Source organism: Heptranchias perlo, chromosome 1, assembly GCF_035084215.1.
Source record: "Heptranchias perlo isolate sHepPer1 chromosome 1, sHepPer1.hap1, whole genome shotgun sequence".
In the NCBI taxonomy this organism is placed as follows: Eukaryota; Metazoa; Chordata; class Chondrichthyes; order Hexanchiformes; family Hexanchidae; genus Heptranchias; species Heptranchias perlo.
In genome coordinates, this window is record NC_090325.1 from 173,784,280 (window position 1) to 173,802,713 (window position 18,434).

Consider the following 18,434-nt stretch of genomic DNA (forward strand, 5'->3'; position numbering starts at 1 on the left):
GCCAGAAGTTTTTTTTGAGTGCTCCTCTGCCTCCTGACCCTACAAAAATAAATATTTAAATTTTCTGGGTCGTTTTTTGAGCGACCTCCAGCAGTCGCTTTAAGGACCACTGGTTAGGCCGCTCAGTGTCTGGTGCAAATGGTTGGAGCCTCTCCTCTCCTCTCCTATGGTCTCCTTTCCACCCTGCCCTCTTCTCCTTGTACCCCTCCTCTCCTGAAAAGTGCCCTTGGTCTTGACTTCCTGTGTGCAGCGTTATGAGCGATTGACTATATATTTTAAACAACAGAATTATGATGACTATTTAGTTGATTTACTTCCTGTTGTCAAATTCCTTTTAAATTTGGCTCTGTTCTGCTTTGAATAGTCCCTTTTCTTTCTCTGGTACAAACTGTGTTTTTTATATAGTTAACACGCTGTCTTCTCAGAGGTCTCAGACTCTTATCTGATATATTTTCACTCTTGTCATTGATTCCTTTGCTTCCTTACAAGCCAGTAATGGTTTATTTCTCCAAAAGGAGTTTGTTCTTTAATTATCAATTCCTTTTAACTGTAATTCCAAATTCTTCAATTCGATACATCAGCAAACAGTGACTATATTAAACTACAGAGTAGACTTGTTCTCGAATTCCTTAAATATTCAGCTCAGTGCAAATTCAAATCTGTTCTGAACAGAATGTTTTTTTCAAACAATAACTCCAAGTGATAAATACCATGGCCCCGAAATTCCTCGGGTCGCGATCCGCGTGGTTAAGCTGGGATCGCATCCAACTGTTCCCTTCAGCATTGACCCTACCACAATTTGCAGGGTCAATGGGAGGGCACCTCATTAGCATGGTCAGGCAGGGCCAAGCACTTTGGGCACATCTTTGTCACCATCATGCCCCATACTCATGGAAGCTGCAGCAGCTATCCATTCTTCGGGAGACCGGTTACCCAGGCCTCCACCACCCAAAACCACAGCTATAGACCTATCGGTCGCCAGAGAATGGTGGTCAATCTGCACAATTCTTTTACTGCAGACACTGTGCAGTATCAGCTGTGGCTCAGTTGGTAGCCCTCTCACCTCTGAGTCACAAAAGTTGGGGGTTCAATCCCATTCCAGGGACTTGCAGTACCAGATTCTAGGCTAACACTTCAGTGCAGTACTGAGGGAGTGCTACACTGTCGGAAAGTACCGTCTTTAGGATAAGATGTTAGAAACGTAGGAAATAAGAGCAGAAGTAGGCCATTTGGCCCTTTGAGCCTGCTCTGTCATTCAGTATGATCATGGTTGATCCTCTGTCTCAATACCATATTCCTGCTCTCTCCCCATACCCCTTGATGCCTTTTGTGTCTAGAAATCTATCTAGCTCCTTCTTAAACATATTCAGTGATTTGGCCTCCACAGCCTTCTGTGGTAGAGAATTCCACAGGTTCAACACCCTCTAAATGAAGAAATTTGTCCTCATCTCAGTCCTAAATGTCCTACCTCGTATCCTGAGACTGTGACCCCTCGTTCTGGACACCCCCTAGCCAGGGGAAACATCCTCCCTGCATCCAGTCTGTCTAGCCCTGTCAGAATTTTATACGTTTCAATGAGATCCCCTCTCATTTTTCTAAACTCGAGTGAATACAGGCTGAGTCGAACCAATCTCTCCTCTTACGACATCTCAGGAATCAGTCTGGTGAACCTTCGCTGCACTCCCTCTGTGGCAAGTATATCCTTTCTTAGGTAAGGAGACCAAAACTGCACACAATACTCTAGGTGTGGTCTCACCAATGCCGTGTATAACTACAGTAAGACATCCTTGCTCCTGTACTCAAATCCTCTTGCAATGAAGGCCAACATACCATTTGCCTTCCTAACTGCTTGCTGCACCTGCATGTTTGCTTTCAGTGACTATTGTACAAGGACAGCAAGGTCCCTTTGTACATCAACATTTCCCAATCTATCACCATTTAAATAATACTCTGCCTTTCTGTTTTTCCTTCCGAAGTGGATAACTTCACATTTATCCATATCTGCATCTGCCATGTATTTGCCCACTCACTCAACTTGTCTAAATCGCCTTGAAGTCTCTTTGCATCCTCCTCACAACTCACAACCCCACCTAGTTTTGTGTCGTCAGCAAACATGGAAATATTACATTTGGTTCCCTCATCCAAATCATTGATATATATTGTGAATAGCTGGGGCCCAAGCACTGATCCCTGCGGTACCCCACTAGTCACTGCCTGCCACCCCGAAAAAGACCCATTTATTCCTACTCTGTTTCCTGTCTGTTAACCAATTTTCAATCCATGCCAGTATATTACCCCCAATGCCATGTGCTTTAATTTTGCACACTAACATCTAATGTGGGACTTTATCAAAGGCCTTCTAAAAATCCAAATAAACCACATCCACTGATTCGCCCTTATCTATTCTACCAGTTACATCCTCAAAAAACTCCAGTAGGTTTGTCAAACATGATTTCTCTTTCATAAATCCATGTTGACTTTGTCTAATCCCGTTGATATTTTCTAAGTGTCCTGTTATCACATCCTTTATAATAGACTCTAGCATTTTCCCTACTACTGATGTTAGGCTAACCAGTCTGTAGTTCCCTGTTTTCACTCTCCCTCCTTTTTTAAATAGTGGGGTTACATTTGCCTCCCTCCAATCTGTAGGAACTGTTCCATAATCTATAGAATTTTGGAAGATGACAACTAATGCATCCACTATTTCCATGGCTACCTCTTTTAGTACTCTGGGATGCAGATTATTAGGCCTTGGGGACTTATCGGCTTTCAGTCCCATTAATTTCTCCATCACTTTTTTACTAATATTAATTTCCTTTAATTCCTCCTTCTCACTAGTCCCTTGGTTCCCTAGCATTTCTGGGAAGTTATTTGTGTCCCCTTCCGTGAAGACAGAACCAAAGTATTTGTTTAATTGCTCTGCCATTAAGCCAAGGCCTGGTTTGCCCTCTCAGGTGGATGTAAAAGTTCCCTTGGCGTTATTTTGAAGAAGAGCAGGAGAGTTCTCCCCAGTGGCCTGGCCGCTATTTATCCTTCCACCAACACCTAAAAATTATTTGGTCATTTATCACATGGCTGTTTGTGGGACCTTGCTGTGTGCAAATTGGCTATTGTGTTTCCTACATTACAACAGTGACTACACTACAAAAAGTACTTCATTAGCTGTAAAGCACTTTGGGATGTCCAGAGACTGTGAAAGGCGCTGTATAAATGGAAGTCTTTCTTTCTTTTAAATTTTATCTTCTTCGGGGTCGGGGGGATGTTCAGCCTGCTTGACTAGCCTGGACCCCACCAGTGGGACCCACAGACGTCCTTGTAGAGGCCCTACATCTCCATTCACTGAACATCCCGGCCACCACTACAATGCCGAAACCCGACTGAGGGTCAGGAGTGGGAACTCCCAGCTTGTGGATCCCCGTTCCTAGTCCCTCCCTCTGCCCGCCATTTGCCTTGTAAACGACAGATAGAAGTTTTGGACCTAACAAGGCATTGAGGAAACTCCCAGAAACAGTGAAGATCTGGCACAACCCAGGGGAAACCTGTTTTCCTAGAGGATCCACCAATTTCCCACCGGAGGAGACTGGCAGAATTTTAGCCCCATTGTCTAACATGGCATCGAACTCTCACCTTTTCTTCACAAGTGTTGATAAAGTTTGATGCTGATTCATTGTATTTGATAGTGTTGTATGTCTTTCACTTCTAACGCAGGGCTATTCTCTCCTGTGAATAGAAGGTCTCACAGCACCGAACTGTGAGTCCCATGCAGACTTTTCCTCACAGATTCATATTTTAATGGTTTGAACTATTTTGCTGTTCTAAAGAATTTTATTGATTGTTTGAGAGATTTTGTTTTGTGCCCCTGCCAAAATTGAATTTTACCCCCAAAGTATAGTTGTTGTATATACTAGCAGCTAACCACTTTATTTGAAAAACCCATTGTAGTCAGTATTTCCTATTTTAATGCAGTCACAAATTTCATTGTAATGTCTTGTGCCTCAAGCTGTTACATGACCTACCAGGTGATGACCTCGCTGGTGAGGAAGGCATTGTGGCTGATTGAGATATGCATTTGTGTGTTACAAAGAAAGAAAGAACTTGCATTTATATAGTGCCTTTCCTGACCTCAGGACTCCCATAGTGCTTCAGAGCCAATGAAATTTTATTTTTAAGTGTAGGCACTGTAGTAATTTAGGGAAACGCGACAGCAAATTTTGTGTACAACAAGGTCCCACAAGCAGCAATGAGGTAGGTGACCAGATAATCTGCTTTAGTGATGTTGGTTGAGGGATAAATATTGGCCAGGACACCAGGAGAACTCCCCCACTCGTCTACAAATAGTGCCATGGGATCTTTCATGTTGACCTGCGAGGGACCTGGTTTAATGTTTCATCTGAAAGATGGCACCTCCAACAGTGCAGTACTCCCTCAGTACTGTAGTGGTCAGCATAGACCATTATAGTGTTAACTTTGCTTACTGACTGCCACAGTCTTGCACTTGGGTGTCTTGATGTTCTCTGAGCTCCCATGCAAGTTTGTATTGTTCTGCCAATGTCTTGAGAATACTTCAATTACAATTGGCTTCTGATGGATTAGCTGACAATATTCATTTCTTTTAGATTCCATTTTGGAAATTTTGTGGGCAACTCCTGATCTCTCGCTGTGACCCCCAGAGAAATGATGTAAATGGCTGTTATCAACTATTAATGCTATTTCTCTGGGGGTTCCACTGATCTCCCTCTGAAGCTGTAGACCAGGAGAACAGCTGGGGAAACTGAAAGCCAATATACTTTTACAACTATTTTTTTTGAAAAACATAGGTGAAATTCTTTTCATTCAAAATGCTCAAAAATTAAGAAAAACTAGCACTAAAAATGTATGGTCAAACTAGAAAATAAAAAAAGGCTAAAAAGAAAAATCTGCTAAGAACTCCACTGCATATGGAGTAGGCCCATCCACCCTTGATGGGAGAGCAGACAAGGTGAAACATTTTTTTATATTCGTTCATGGGATGTGGGCGTCGCTGGCGAGGCCAGCATTTATTGCCCATCCCTAATTGCCCTTGAGAAGGTGGTGGTGAGCCGCCTTCTTGAACCGCTGCAGTCTGTGTGGTGAAGGTTCTCCCACAGTGCTGTTAGGAAGGGAGTTCCAGGATTTTGACCCAGCGACGATGAAGGAACGGCGATATATTTCCAAGTCGGTATGGTGTGTGACTTGGAGGGGAACGTGCAGGTGGTGTTGTTCCCATGTGCCTGCTGCTCTTGTCCTTCTAGGTGGTAGAGGTCGCGGATTTGGCATGTGCTGTTGAAGAAGCATAATATACTTAAATTATAATAATGAAATGAAACTCCTGCCCTTTTTGGACCTAAAAGTCTGGCCGGAAGTGGCACAGATCCAGTCATATGGATCTGTATCTGATTTTCTGGACCTTGTTTGCCTGTTCCTTTCCTATGCCATCGGTCAGTTGCTGGAAAATATACTATAGGGTAGAAATTCTGCCCTTGGGTGGAGGGGAGGTTGTTCCAGTGAGGACGGCGGCAATTTGGGGTGAACTGGATCCATCGGGTTTCCGCCCCATTTAAGAAATCTCAAGCCAAGAGAGGCAGGTGCTGCTTCTGACTGGCCTTGTTATATTGATCCAGTAGTTTTGCGGCATGACTGGAGGTGTTCCTAGGCTTCCCCAGTGATTCTGCCCGCTGAGAGCAGGTTTAAATGTCATCCTCTGGGCCTAATGAAGGCCCAAAAGAGGAAAATCGGAAAGTTGTTTAGGGGAGAAGTTTCAAAAATGTTTCACCAACCTTCTTCCTCACCTCAATCCGGTCCTCAAGCTCCCTCTTTTGGAGAGGGAGAATGCTCCTCCTCTCTAGTTTGGCTGACACTGTTGTGCCACTACAGCAGCAACTGGCCACCCTGACTATTTAAATGACCCTGCCCCTGGGGTTTGAGAAAGGTTCAGTGGCAGGGCAAAACAGCATGGTGGAAGTTCCAGCCCACTGCATTTCTAAAACAATGGCATGGAATTTCTGCCCCCCTATCTTCAATTACATTGCAACCTGCATAGCTACAGGTTACAATTTCCAAACAAAATTAACCCTACTGCCAAAATATTTAAACACCATAGCTAAAATACGTAACATCAATACATAAAATGATATGAATTCGTCCTAATAATCTACCTTAGATTAAGTAGACAATTCCCTGAAATTTGGATTATCTGTTTCTCAATTCCAAGAAAGTAATAAACATTGCAACATTGGTAACAAGAAGAAGAAGAAGAAGAAGAAGAAGAAGTCCTCACATTTATATAGTGCCTTTACCGTAGTAAGACGGCCCAAGGCACTTCACAGGAGTATAATCAGACAAAAATTTACACCAAGCCAAAGAAGGAGACATTGGGGGCTAAATTGGGCCTCGTAGTGCCCATTCTGTAGGCGCTATGCGGACACCTAAGACCCGAAAATGGCGTCCAAGACGCGCACTTCCGGCATGACATGCACAGGACGCCATCTTGGTAAAGGCCGTTGCGAATGCGCACCTAATGAACACCGGCAGCATGTAGAGTAGGGAAATTATGAGGTAAGTCAGTGTGCAACGCTGATTTAAAGGGACCGCTGTTATTTTGCAACTCCACGCTCCAGCCAACGCACTGTTTTAACCTCGCACAGCTGAACAGGTCGTAAACAGCATGGAGAACCCCCCACTAGCACTATTTAAAGGGATCATGCAGGAGTTACAGGTTAGTTGTTGGATTATTGCTTCTGGCTGCTGATGGCTTTGTACCTGTTTTTGGAGGTCTCTTATACTTGAATAGAGCACATAGCCTAAAAATTAGAGCCAGGAGTTTCAGGAGTAAAGTTTGGAAATACTTCTACACGCAAAGGATGATAGAAGTTTGGAACTCTGTTCCGCAAAAGGCAGTTGATGCTAGCTCAATTGTTAATTTTAAATCTGAGGTTGATAGATTGTTGTTAACCAAATATATTAAGGGATATGGGGCTAAGGCGGGTATATGGCGTTAGATCGCAGATCAACCATGATCACTTTGAATGGCGGAACAGGCTCAAGGGGCTAAATGGCCTACTCCTGTTCCTATGTTCCTATAATAAAGTTTCAATACTCTAGAGGAAGTGGGCTTGCTAGCTGACAGGCTACAGCAAGGGCACTGGTGGAGTGGCAGGGGTGCGACAGAAATGCCATCATCCTGAGAGAGGACAACAGGTTCATGTTCCATGGAGCTACTGCCAGTTGCTGCCTCCTGTTATGCGCTACCTTCTCCTGCAAGAAAGTGGGAACTTTGTCGTTGAGTGTCCTGCAAGATGTTTGGATGACATGGCTGTCATGGTTGAATAGCTGCCAGTGTGTGTGTCCTGTGAGTTGTGGGCGTGTAGCTTGCAACAGTGGTAATGTGTGAGGGTGAGATGAAGCATCTGATTGGAAGAGTTGAGTACTGATTGAAAGAGTTTGTTTGTAGGTGAGTGATGGGGTGTGTAGTGTGTGGAGCAGTGGTTGAGGCTAGTGGTGCAGTTGGCAGGATATGCCACTTGAAAATTGAACTCAACCCTAACCCTAACCTAACCCTAACCCTAATGCAACGCACCTTGACAACTCATGTTAAATCATTGAACTTCTTCCTGCACTGCATCCATGTTTGTGGTGCTATGCTCCTGGCATTGACCTCGTCTGCTACTGCCTCCCAATGCCTTGGGAGTATATGTCTGGAGGGCCTCTTGCCCTCCTGCAGATATAGGATGCCCCTCCTTCTGTCCACCTCTTGCACCAAGGCCTCTAGTGCATCATCAGAGAACCTTGGTGCACACTCTTTCGTGACAAACTCAGATCGGCAGATTGGTGAGGTCTGGCATGCAGATTGGAGGATGTGGGATGTAATTTTGTGAAACCTTTACTCAATATTTTAAAATAAAACAAAAGTTTTTAAGGACGAGACCTGCATCTGTGTTTTATGTGTGTAATTCCTCATCTCCGTTCAAGACTCCGTTCAGACCCGTATCTTATATTTTGAAAATATAAGAGTCCCACAAACTTTGAGCTGCCAAGTTGTTGCTCATTATAAATTCCAGAGTTCCCATCATCACCATGTTTCACTATAGTCCAGCACAGATTTACTTCCCAATGGACTTAAAGCACTTCCTGCAGCCATAGTGCACCTCCCCTTTAAGGGGTGCAGGCTGCCTTGAAGTGGTGCTAGCCACTTCCGATATTGGGGCCTTCTGGTGGTGTGTACAGCCACTCAACAGCACAGGTAGCGCTGGCTGCACGCAGCAATCATAGAAATCATCAGGCAGCATGAATTTTGCGTGCTGCCTGCATCACAACCAACGGGTGCTGGTTAATCACACACCATGATCCCAGCGCCCGTTTTTGGAGGTTATCCAATATAACCCCCATTAGGACAAGTTACCAAAATCTTGGTCAAAGAGATAGGTTTTAAGTAGCATCTTAAAGAAAGAGAGAGAGGTGGAAAGACGAAGAGGTTTGGGGAGGGAATTTCAGAGCTTAGGGCCTAGATGGCAGAAGGCATGGCTGCCAATGCTGGGGTGAAGGAAGTGGGGGATGCACAAGAGGTCAGAGTTGGAGGAACGCAGAGTTCTCGGAGGGTTGTAGGGCTGGAGGAGGTTACAGGGATGGGAAGGGGCAAGAACATGGAGGGATTTGAACATGAGGATGAGAATTTTAAAATCAGGCATCAGTGGACCGGGAGCCAATGTAGGTCAGCGAACACAGGAGTGATGGGCGAATAAGATTTAGGATACAGGCAGCCGAGATTTTAATGAGCTCAAGTTTATGGATGGTGGAAGATGGGTTTCCAGCTAGGAGAGCAGACCATTGGCAATGAAGTGAAAAGCTTTAGCCAAAATAACAACTGACATTTATATAGCTCCTTTAAAATAGAAACACCAAGGTGCTTCACAGAGGTGTAATCAAAGAAATGGATGCCAAGCCGAAGAAGGACATAATAGGAGGGGTGGCCAAAAGCTTGGTCAAAGGTGAGTTTTAAGGAGAATCTTAAAGGAGCAGAGCGAGGCAGAAAGGTGGAGGGGTTTAGAGAAGCCATTCCAGGGTGTGTGGTCTTTGTGGCTGAAGGCTCGATCACCAATGGTGAGGAGAAGGGAGGGAGGGATGCACAAGAGTCACAAAGGGCTATATTTTAACCCCCAAGAACAGGTGGGTTGGGGGCGTGTGGGGAGTAAAAATACTTTGTTTCCAGAGCGGCACCACATCCACGCTCCAACACTCCTACTTCTGGGTTTAACCCAGGCAGGTTTGTCTGCGTGTGGATAGCAGACACCAGGAAGTCCCACCTCCACTTAAAGCCGGAGGGCGGATACTTAAAAGGGCAATGTACCTCATTGAGATACCTGAGGTACTTAATATTTTGTGCATTGGAATAATAAGATAAATTTACCCTTACCTGTTCAGGTTTCCCATCGCTTCCCATTCACGTCAAGTGAAAGCAGGCGGGAAGGGCCAGATCCATAAGTTAAGTGCCTTTATTGCACGGCTTGTGGGCCCAGAGGAGCAGGAGTGCTTCTTCCAGGCCCAACAAGCTCACCTGGCCTTTGGGACCCCCGCGATTAGCCAACGCCGCTCCCCCCACCCTATGGTGGACCCCCACCTACCTCCAACTCTTCACCTGACCTCCAACAACCTCCAATCTTGTTCCCAGCCCCCCGATCTCTTTCTCGGTCCCCCGATCTCTTCCTCATCCCCCCGATCTCTTCCTCGGCCCCCTGATCTTCTTCCCGGCTCCCCCCAACCACAATCTCTTTCTCGGCCCCTCAATCTTCTTCCCGTGCCCCACCCCCCATCTCTTCCTCAGCCCCCGATCTCTTTCTCGGCACCCCAATCTTCTTCCAGCACCCCCCCCTCCGATCTTCTCCCCATCCCTCCGATCCCCGACTGTGGCCTGATGCAGCAGGCCTTCCTGCCCGACTGCCAGCCAGCCTGTCAATCAGGCTGGCTGCCAGGCGCGAAACCCAGAAGTGCAATTCATTGGATCGCGATCTGCCCACTTACCTTCCGGGTTTCGCACCCAAAAATCTTCTCCCCTGCTCCCTACCCGGCTCGCAGTTAAAATTTATGCCAAATTGTTTAGGGAAGATTGTATGGCTGGAGGAGATTATGATAGGAAGGGACAAGGCCATGAAGGGATTTCAAGAACGCAATTAGAATTTTGAATTTGAAGTGTTGGCGCACCAGGAACCAGTATAAGCCAAGTCAGAACCATACAAAGTTACATGACAATTTCAAAAGTTTGATCTTGAAGAAGCTACAGGCATAGATGAATAAGTTCTGAGGGAAGGTCTTTGACCTGAAACATTAACTCGGTTTCTTTCTCCACAGATGCTGCCTCACTTCTCCAGCATTTTCTGTTTTTATTTCAGATTTCCAGCTTCCCCAGTATTTTTTTGATTTGGATGTATGATGCTCAAAAACACTATCGGAGGAGCTAACTGCTAATTTTGCTCACATATTTAAATTTTTTGTGTCAATTGGTGTCTTACTTGAGTGGAAAGCCAAAAGCTCCCCTTTCTATCCCCAAGAAGGGATCAAAGTCATAGATGACAAATACAGGACACAGTGATGGATAAACTCTGTCAATTGTAACAACCTTCTAGCTAGAAGAACCAAGCCAACCTTCAATATATTAATATCATGGTCAAGACTTACAGCTGGGATTTGTCAGCAGAAGTTAAATGCACCCAAAATCTTTGGAATTGATGACTGAGCAATTGATTGCATTGGCTTAGGCATCAACAGAAGAAGCATTTTAATTTTTTTTTGCATTTACATTGAGAGCACTGAGACTGCCGGCAAAGCTACACTGAAGCCTGCCGCAGCCAATCTCCGTCCCCATTCCAGGTAGGCTCTATGGAGAAGCCCAGAGATCCTGCCAAGATTACTGCAACTGAGCCCGAGGCCAGAAAAGCGGCCAGGATTAGGGGCATATCTTTGTGGCAAGCAGATGCCCTGCCCTGCTGAAGATGTGCCCAATTCCGCAAAATATATCTAGTCCATCTTATCTAACAAAAACTCAGGAGTCATTCCTCCTATCCCTCCATTTAATTGTTTAATAGACCATTACATTTCTGTGTGGAATGACAAAAATAAGATCAAATTACAGCCAGGAATTTCCTCGGATCTGCTTCCACTCCACCACCGTGATTTCACCAGAAGTGCGACAGAAACCCCGTTTACACATCTGCCGAAGTTACAGCTGTGGAGTGGAGCTCGCTCCGAGGAAATTCCCAGCTTTTCCTGACGATACCAGAACTGAGAGGTTATAACTATCAGGAAAGACTGAACAGACTGGGGCTCTTTTCTCTAGAAAAGAGTAGGCTGAGGGGTGACCTGATTGAGGTCTTTAAAATTATGAAGGGGTTTGATAGGGTAGACATAGAGAAGATGTTTCCACTTGTAGCGGAATCCAAAATTAGAGATCATAAATATAAGATAGTCACTAATAAATCCAATCAGGAATTCAGGAGAAAATTCTTTACTGAGAGAGTGATTAGAATGTGGAACTCGCTAACACATGGAGTAGTTGAGACGAATAACATAGATGCAATTAAGGGGAAGCTAGATAAGTACATGAGGGAGAAAGGAATAGAAGGATACGCTGATAGGGTTAGATGAAGTAGGGAGGGAGGAGGCTCGTGTGGAGCATAAACACTGGAATAAACCAGTTGGGCTGAATGGTCTGTTTCTTTGCTGCAAATTCTGTAATTCTCTCTATGCCTTTTTTCTACAGTTATATACAGTATAATCTCTCACATTCCTGGTGAATACAGAGCAATTCGTGGGCAAGTATCTTGAGCCCGATTTTACACCTTATTGCAATAATCATTATTAAGACCCTAAGATACATTTGATACAAAAAGATTCAAGGAGATTAATGGGAGATATCCTATCAGTGTTCAATCAACACAGCAAATGTCGTGGGTCTACACAGTTCCATTCCAGCTACCAGCCCCTGTCACAAGCCAGGGCCTGTTTGCAGGTGCCAGCCCCTCTCACACTGTCTGGAGCATTTCTTTCATCTACCAATCTCTCATGCACCTTTTTTTGTACAAAGCCTCACTGACAGCTTTTCGCTCAAGCCTGAGCCTGTGTTCCAGAGTTACCTTTGATAGTCTCAATCTCTTTTATTGCATCATTTTCTTTTTATATCTACCCATTATGTCTGCTGCTGCTACTCGGCCTTTGCACTGCTGTGCTCTGAGAGTGCCTGCGCAAGCCCCTTCATGAATGCCTAAGTGTGTCTGAAATTACACCTATTCCTCTTCTGGACACTTGTCTGCTTTAATATATTTGCACAACTGCCATCATAGAGAAAGATAACTGCATCACCTGCAGTAGGTTGGAACAAGAGGTCAATATACCAAAGAATAAAGAAATCTAACCACAATCATTTAAGTTGGCATGGATATAGTTGGCTGAGGTCAAGTCAAAAGAAGGGTTCCTTTGTGGCCTTTCATGTGATGGGCCATGGGAAGCATAGTGTGATGGGGAAAGGAGTCACCAATGGCTATAAGCTGCATTTGGAGTGAGGGTTGTGGTCTGCGGTGACTCCCTTCCCATTCCCATCCCAAATCACGCATGCTTCCCCCCACCTCCTCACTCCCTCATGTCACCTATCCCTTCACCCTGCCACCATCTCCTCCCCTTCCTACCACCTCTCATTTCCATCACTGTCCCTACTTAAGACCACTCAACTCCTGTATCCTCCCTCCTCCTTGCTCTGCTTTCGCTCACCTCAGAGGCCTCCTCATCCTCAACTTATTTTCCTCCTCCCCCCTCCCTTCCTATCTGTGTCCCTCGAAGAGGCTTTGTTTGTTTTCAGAATTCAATTTACTTGTTTTTTTTAAGGAAAATCAATTTAGAATGAGGGGGCAATTTTCATATGCAGTGCACATCAGGCGGGCAGTGGATAGGTTGATCACATCGTCTGACTGATGGCACGTGCAGGAGGCCCAAACCATATTCATGGTCTGGCTTTATTTGAATGTTATGGGCAAGCTGCCCTTGCTGACAGGAAGCTCACCGATCTGGTGGGTAGCATGCCCATAATTCACCAATATGTGTAGCTGATAGGCGAGATTCCCCACTGCTAGTGAAAGAATGACCCCTTTAGTGTAATGTCAGTGAGTCATACATACTCTTAATCCCCATCAGTCACTTTTGCATATTGACAAAACTACACAGCAGGCATATAGTACTTAAAGAATTGTATCATTAGGGGACATTTTAACCACCCCCGCCCGGCGGAAATGGTGTGGGTGAGGGGTTAAGATGGGGAGGGGGTGCATTGTGTTCCCACCCCCCCACCATCTTAACTAGCTTGATATCAGGCACAGGAAGGCCATCTGATCCAGAGGAGCAGGGACCTAATTTAAATGGCAAAATCGCTTCCCGATGATGGCAGGCACTATCCAGGTCGGGAGATCCAAGTAAATGCTTTTTTAAAAAACTATTTAAAGGTTCCTTGTGGGCCAGAAAGAGCTGGAATATTCCTTCTGATCCCACAAGGATACCCGCCCCAAGCTTGCCCCCATCCCCCAATCACGGACTTTCCCGATGCCCCCTCCCATTCTTGACTTAACTTGCCTGGGGCCGTTTCCATGGTTCTCCGGCAGTGACCTGACCCCTCCCTTGCCAATTTTGGCTCCCGCCCGCCGGCTTCAGGTGGGAGTCAGTATCAGAGCATTCAAATGAGGCCTGGGAGTTAAAATCTCTTGGGCCTCATGCTCCGAAGGCCCGGATGATTTGCTGCATGCCTCGGCCCTCGCACCCCCAATTGCCGCCCGAATTAAAATTAAACATTAAAGAAACGTTTACGGTCAAATCTATATTTTTGCTGTCGTTTCATACTGCCTTTGCATCATGTGTTATGGTGTAAATGATTTTTGGTAGCATACTATTTTATTTTATTATTTCAACTTCCATTTAAAAAATGTTTCTCTATTTAGGTGCCCCGTAACTCAACTTGGTCAACTGAGAGATCAGGCAGGCAACCCACTCCAAAGCTTTTCTCATTGTTACTCTTAAATCAACCAGTGGGAAATAAACAAGAGCAGCCTGAAGCACCCCATCCATCAGTTCTTTTACTTCCCGATGTGAAGGGGCCTACGTTTTTGTTTGCTGACTTCCCTGATGCTATGATTGAGACTAGGAACTCACTGTGTAGGGAATCAGAGGCAGCCCTCAAATCTGTGTGAGCACCAGCACACTCCAGCCAAAAAAACTCAAATAGCATATTCATATTTATATATTTTTTTTCTCATTTTTGGCACCTCCTCTTCTAGAGATACTGGGGTAGAAATTTGCCTTGGACAACAGTGTAAAACAGGCGTTAGCGAATCGGCAACTCGTTTTACACTACGTCCGATTTTCATTGACTTCAATATGTAAAACGGGTTGCCGATTCGCTACTGCTCGTTTTGCATTACCAATCCAGAGGAAATTCTACCCCACTAATCCCCAGCTGAGCCTAATCATGTCTTGACCTGCTAGCCACAAATGCTCACTTTCCAACAGGAGTCACTAGGTTGTTAGCAAGAATGGGAACTACGGTTGATTTTACCTCACCCTTGCCTGGGAACACTAAGGACAGTTGTCAACCCCCACTCCCCCTACTGCTGAGATGTGCCAATTCAACAGAGATCAGGGATCGATCTTGATACCTTCCTGATCTGTATGGCTTAGTAACATATCACACCCTGCTTACTCACCGAGAGAGTTAGTATGTTCGTTTATAATCCCTTTTTTAAAAATTGGCACTTGGTCAATTTGAAGGAAATCAAATCAAACAATTACATTTTACACATGAGCAACGACCTCTTCTGATTTATTTGAAATGAGAGGGGGGCAGGTAGGATCCTACTGCTGGGCTCTGGGAACAGACCAGACCGATCAGCTAATGAGTGGGGTAGGGTTGCCAACTTTCCAGGATTGCCCTGGAGTCTTCAGGAATTAAAGATTAATCTCCTGGACTCTGCTGCAAGCAACCCAAGAGAAAAATCATAGGAGCATTAAAAACATTGTGTTTTTTTCGTTTTCTTTGAACACTTTCATTTATTAGTTATAAAATTATTGGAGTAGAATAAAAGGCTGTTTGACTAGGCAGGGGGGCGGGTTGGTTGGAGGCAGGAGGTCATGTGACGAAATCTCCAGGAATAGATCCAACCCTAGGGTGGGTAGGGGCACAAGGTAATTCGCCTATTAACCCAATCTTCCTTTTTTGGTTCACCAAAGATGTTGACATTATGTTCACTGTCACCAAAAAAGTTATCTCTGTGAGCCGACACGACCACAACGACAGTCTGGAATCTTGTAGTTAGTGGCACAGGATTGATTGTAGCAATGCAGAGCATCTAAATGCTCCTTTTTAAAATCTCAGTTTACTGCATTGTTACCTATTGCTCAACAATATTCTCTCACACACTGGGCCACAGGTCGTCTATACTTTGAAGCTTAAGAAGCAACCACCCAAAAATTGTCTTTCTTCATTGATCAGACAGCCACCCTGATATTTAGTGAAGAGACAAAATGACAGCGACTCTCACAGTCTCATCGTCATGGCAGCCAGAACATTAATCAATCAGCAAACAGACAAACAGTCTGCCCCAGTAAAATATCACAAGGAGGAGATTCCCAGACAAGGTAAAAAAAATGCAAGGTTGCAAATTCACAAATTTTAATTCCAAACTATTAACTTACTTTTATTTACAGTGATTAAAAATGGTTTATCATGAGAAGTCTGCTATAAAGCTCCCCTTCTAATTATCAGCTCTGCTTGAACTTATACCCTCTTCCAAACATGGAGCTGACACTGCAGTGTTACAGGCAGCCAGCATTATGGAAAGCTTTATTATTACAAGAGAGATTTAATACTTTAAGTACTTAATTGCTACTGCAGGGTGCAGAACTGAAAGTGTGTTGTCTATCACAGAATGAAGTATGAAATGACAACAGACATTTTCCTATTGAAAGTGCTCCCAGAATAAAACTGGAAATTTCTAATCTTGTTATAATTTTCAAAGTGACAAGTAAAATCCATTATAGATCTTTGTTTCTTTTTTTTTGAGGGAGGTGTTGGTAGGCAGTCACGTAGTCTGGGAACATTCTTAAACTATGCATTTTAAAGACTTGGCATCATTAGCCAACTTACAGAGTTTTATTTAGTTAAAAATAAAATTACTTGCACTGCTGAGTACATGGTGTACTGTATTTCTTCAAAGTTTCCAAAAAGATAATTAATGCACATTACAACTTCAGTGTTTCTTCCAATTAGCTGCACATAATTCACTTTCCACTTTATGCTCAATGATGAGGGCAAAAAATCTATTCCAACTGCAATGCCACAAATTGGGGTTGATACCATAATGTGTGGCATTAAAAACAATACGCTCCAGGAAAGTCCCAGACTCGACACTGGTCTCTGATGAGTTAACTGTATTCAACCAAGGAAGCAGTAAGGATGCTACAATAGACCTCAGTAGTCCCAGAATAGCGAGGGCGAAAAAAAAAATCATCCGTTTCCTGATCAATCCTGTTGGAAATTGTCCATGTGGCAGTTGGGTGAGAGCAGGATTGAGCTTGGGTGTGATGCCATCCATGTTTTCTTTATTCGTTCATGGGATGTGGGCGTCCCTAATGAGCGTCGCTCATCCCTAATTGCCCTTGAGAAGGTGGTGGTGAGCCGCCTTCTTGAACCGCTGCAGTCCGTGTGTTGAAGGTTCTCCCACAGTGCAGTTAGGTAGGGAGGTCTAGGATTTTGACCCAGCAACGATGAAGGAACGGCGATATATTTCCAAGTCGGGATGGTGTGTGACTTGGAGGGGAACGTGCAGGTGGTGATGTTCCCATGTGCCTGCTGCTCTTGTCCTTCTAGGTGGTAGAGGTCGTGGGTTTAGGAGGTGCTGTCGAAGAAGCCATGGCGAGTTGCTGCAGTGCATCCTGTGGATGGTACACACTGCAGCCACGATGCGCCGGTGGTGGAGGGAGTGAATGTTTAGGGTGGTGGATGGGGTGCCAATCAAGCAGGCTGCTTTGTCCTGGATGGTGTCGAGCTTCTTGAGTGTTGTTGGAGCTGCACTCATCCAGGCAAGTGGAGAGTATTCCATCACACTCCTGACTTGTGCCTTGTAGATGGTGGAAAGGCTTTGGGGAGTCACTCGCCACAGAATACCCAGCCCCTGACCTGTTCTTGTAGCCACAGTATTTATGTGGCTGGTCCAGTTAAGTTTCTGGTCAATGGTGACCCCCAGGATGTTGATGGTGGGGGATTCGGCAATGGTAATGCTGTTGAATGTCAAGGGGAGGTGGTTAGACTCTCTCTTGTTGGAGATGGTCATTGCCTGGCACTTGTCTGGCACAAATGTTACTTGCCACTTATCAACCCAAGCCTGGATGCTGGCCAGGTCTTGCTGCATGCGGGCACAGACTGCTTCATTATCTGAGGGGTTGCAAATGGAACTGAACACTGTGCAATCATCAGCGAACATCCCCATTTCTGACCTTATGAGGGAGAGAAGGTCATTGATGAAGCAGCTGAAGATGGTTGGGCCTAGGACACTGCACTGAGGAACTCCTGCAGCAATGTCCTGGGGCTGAGATGATTGGCCTCCAACAACCACTACCATCTTCCTTTGTGCTAGGTATGACTCCAGCCACTGAGAATTTTCCCCCTGATTCCTACTGACTTCAATTTTATTAGGGCTCCTTGATGCCACACTTGGTCAAATGCTGTCTTGATGTCAAGGGCAATCACTCTCACCTCATCTCTGGAATTCAGCTCTTTTGTCCATGTTTGGACCAAGGCTGTAATGAGGTCTGGAGCCGAGCGGTCCTGTCGGAACCCAAACTGAACACCGGTGAGCAGGTTATTGGTGAGTAAGTGCCGCTTGATAGCACTGTCGATGACCCCTTCCATCACTTTGCTGATGATTGAGAGTAGACTGATGGGGCGGTAATTGGCCAGATTGGATTTGTCCTGCTTTTTGTTGTCAGGACATACCTGGGCAATTTTCCACATTGCCGGGTAGATGCCAGTGTTGTAGCTGTAGTGGAATAGTTTGGCTAGAGGCGCGGCTAGATCTGGAGCACAAGCCTTCAGCACTACAGCCGGGATGTTGTCAGGGCCCATAACCTTTGCTGTATCCAGTGCACTCAACCATTTCTTGATATCACGTGGAGTGAATCGAATTGGCTGAAGACTGGCTTCTGTGATAGTGGGGATATCGGAGGAGGCCGAGATGGATCATCTACACGGCACTTCTGGCTGAAGATGGTTGCAAACGCTTCAGCCTTGTCTTTTGTACTCACGTGCTGGACTCCGCCGTCATTGAGGATGGGGATGTTTACAGAGCCTCCTCCTCCCGTTAGTTGTTTAATTGCCCACCAGCATTCACGACTGG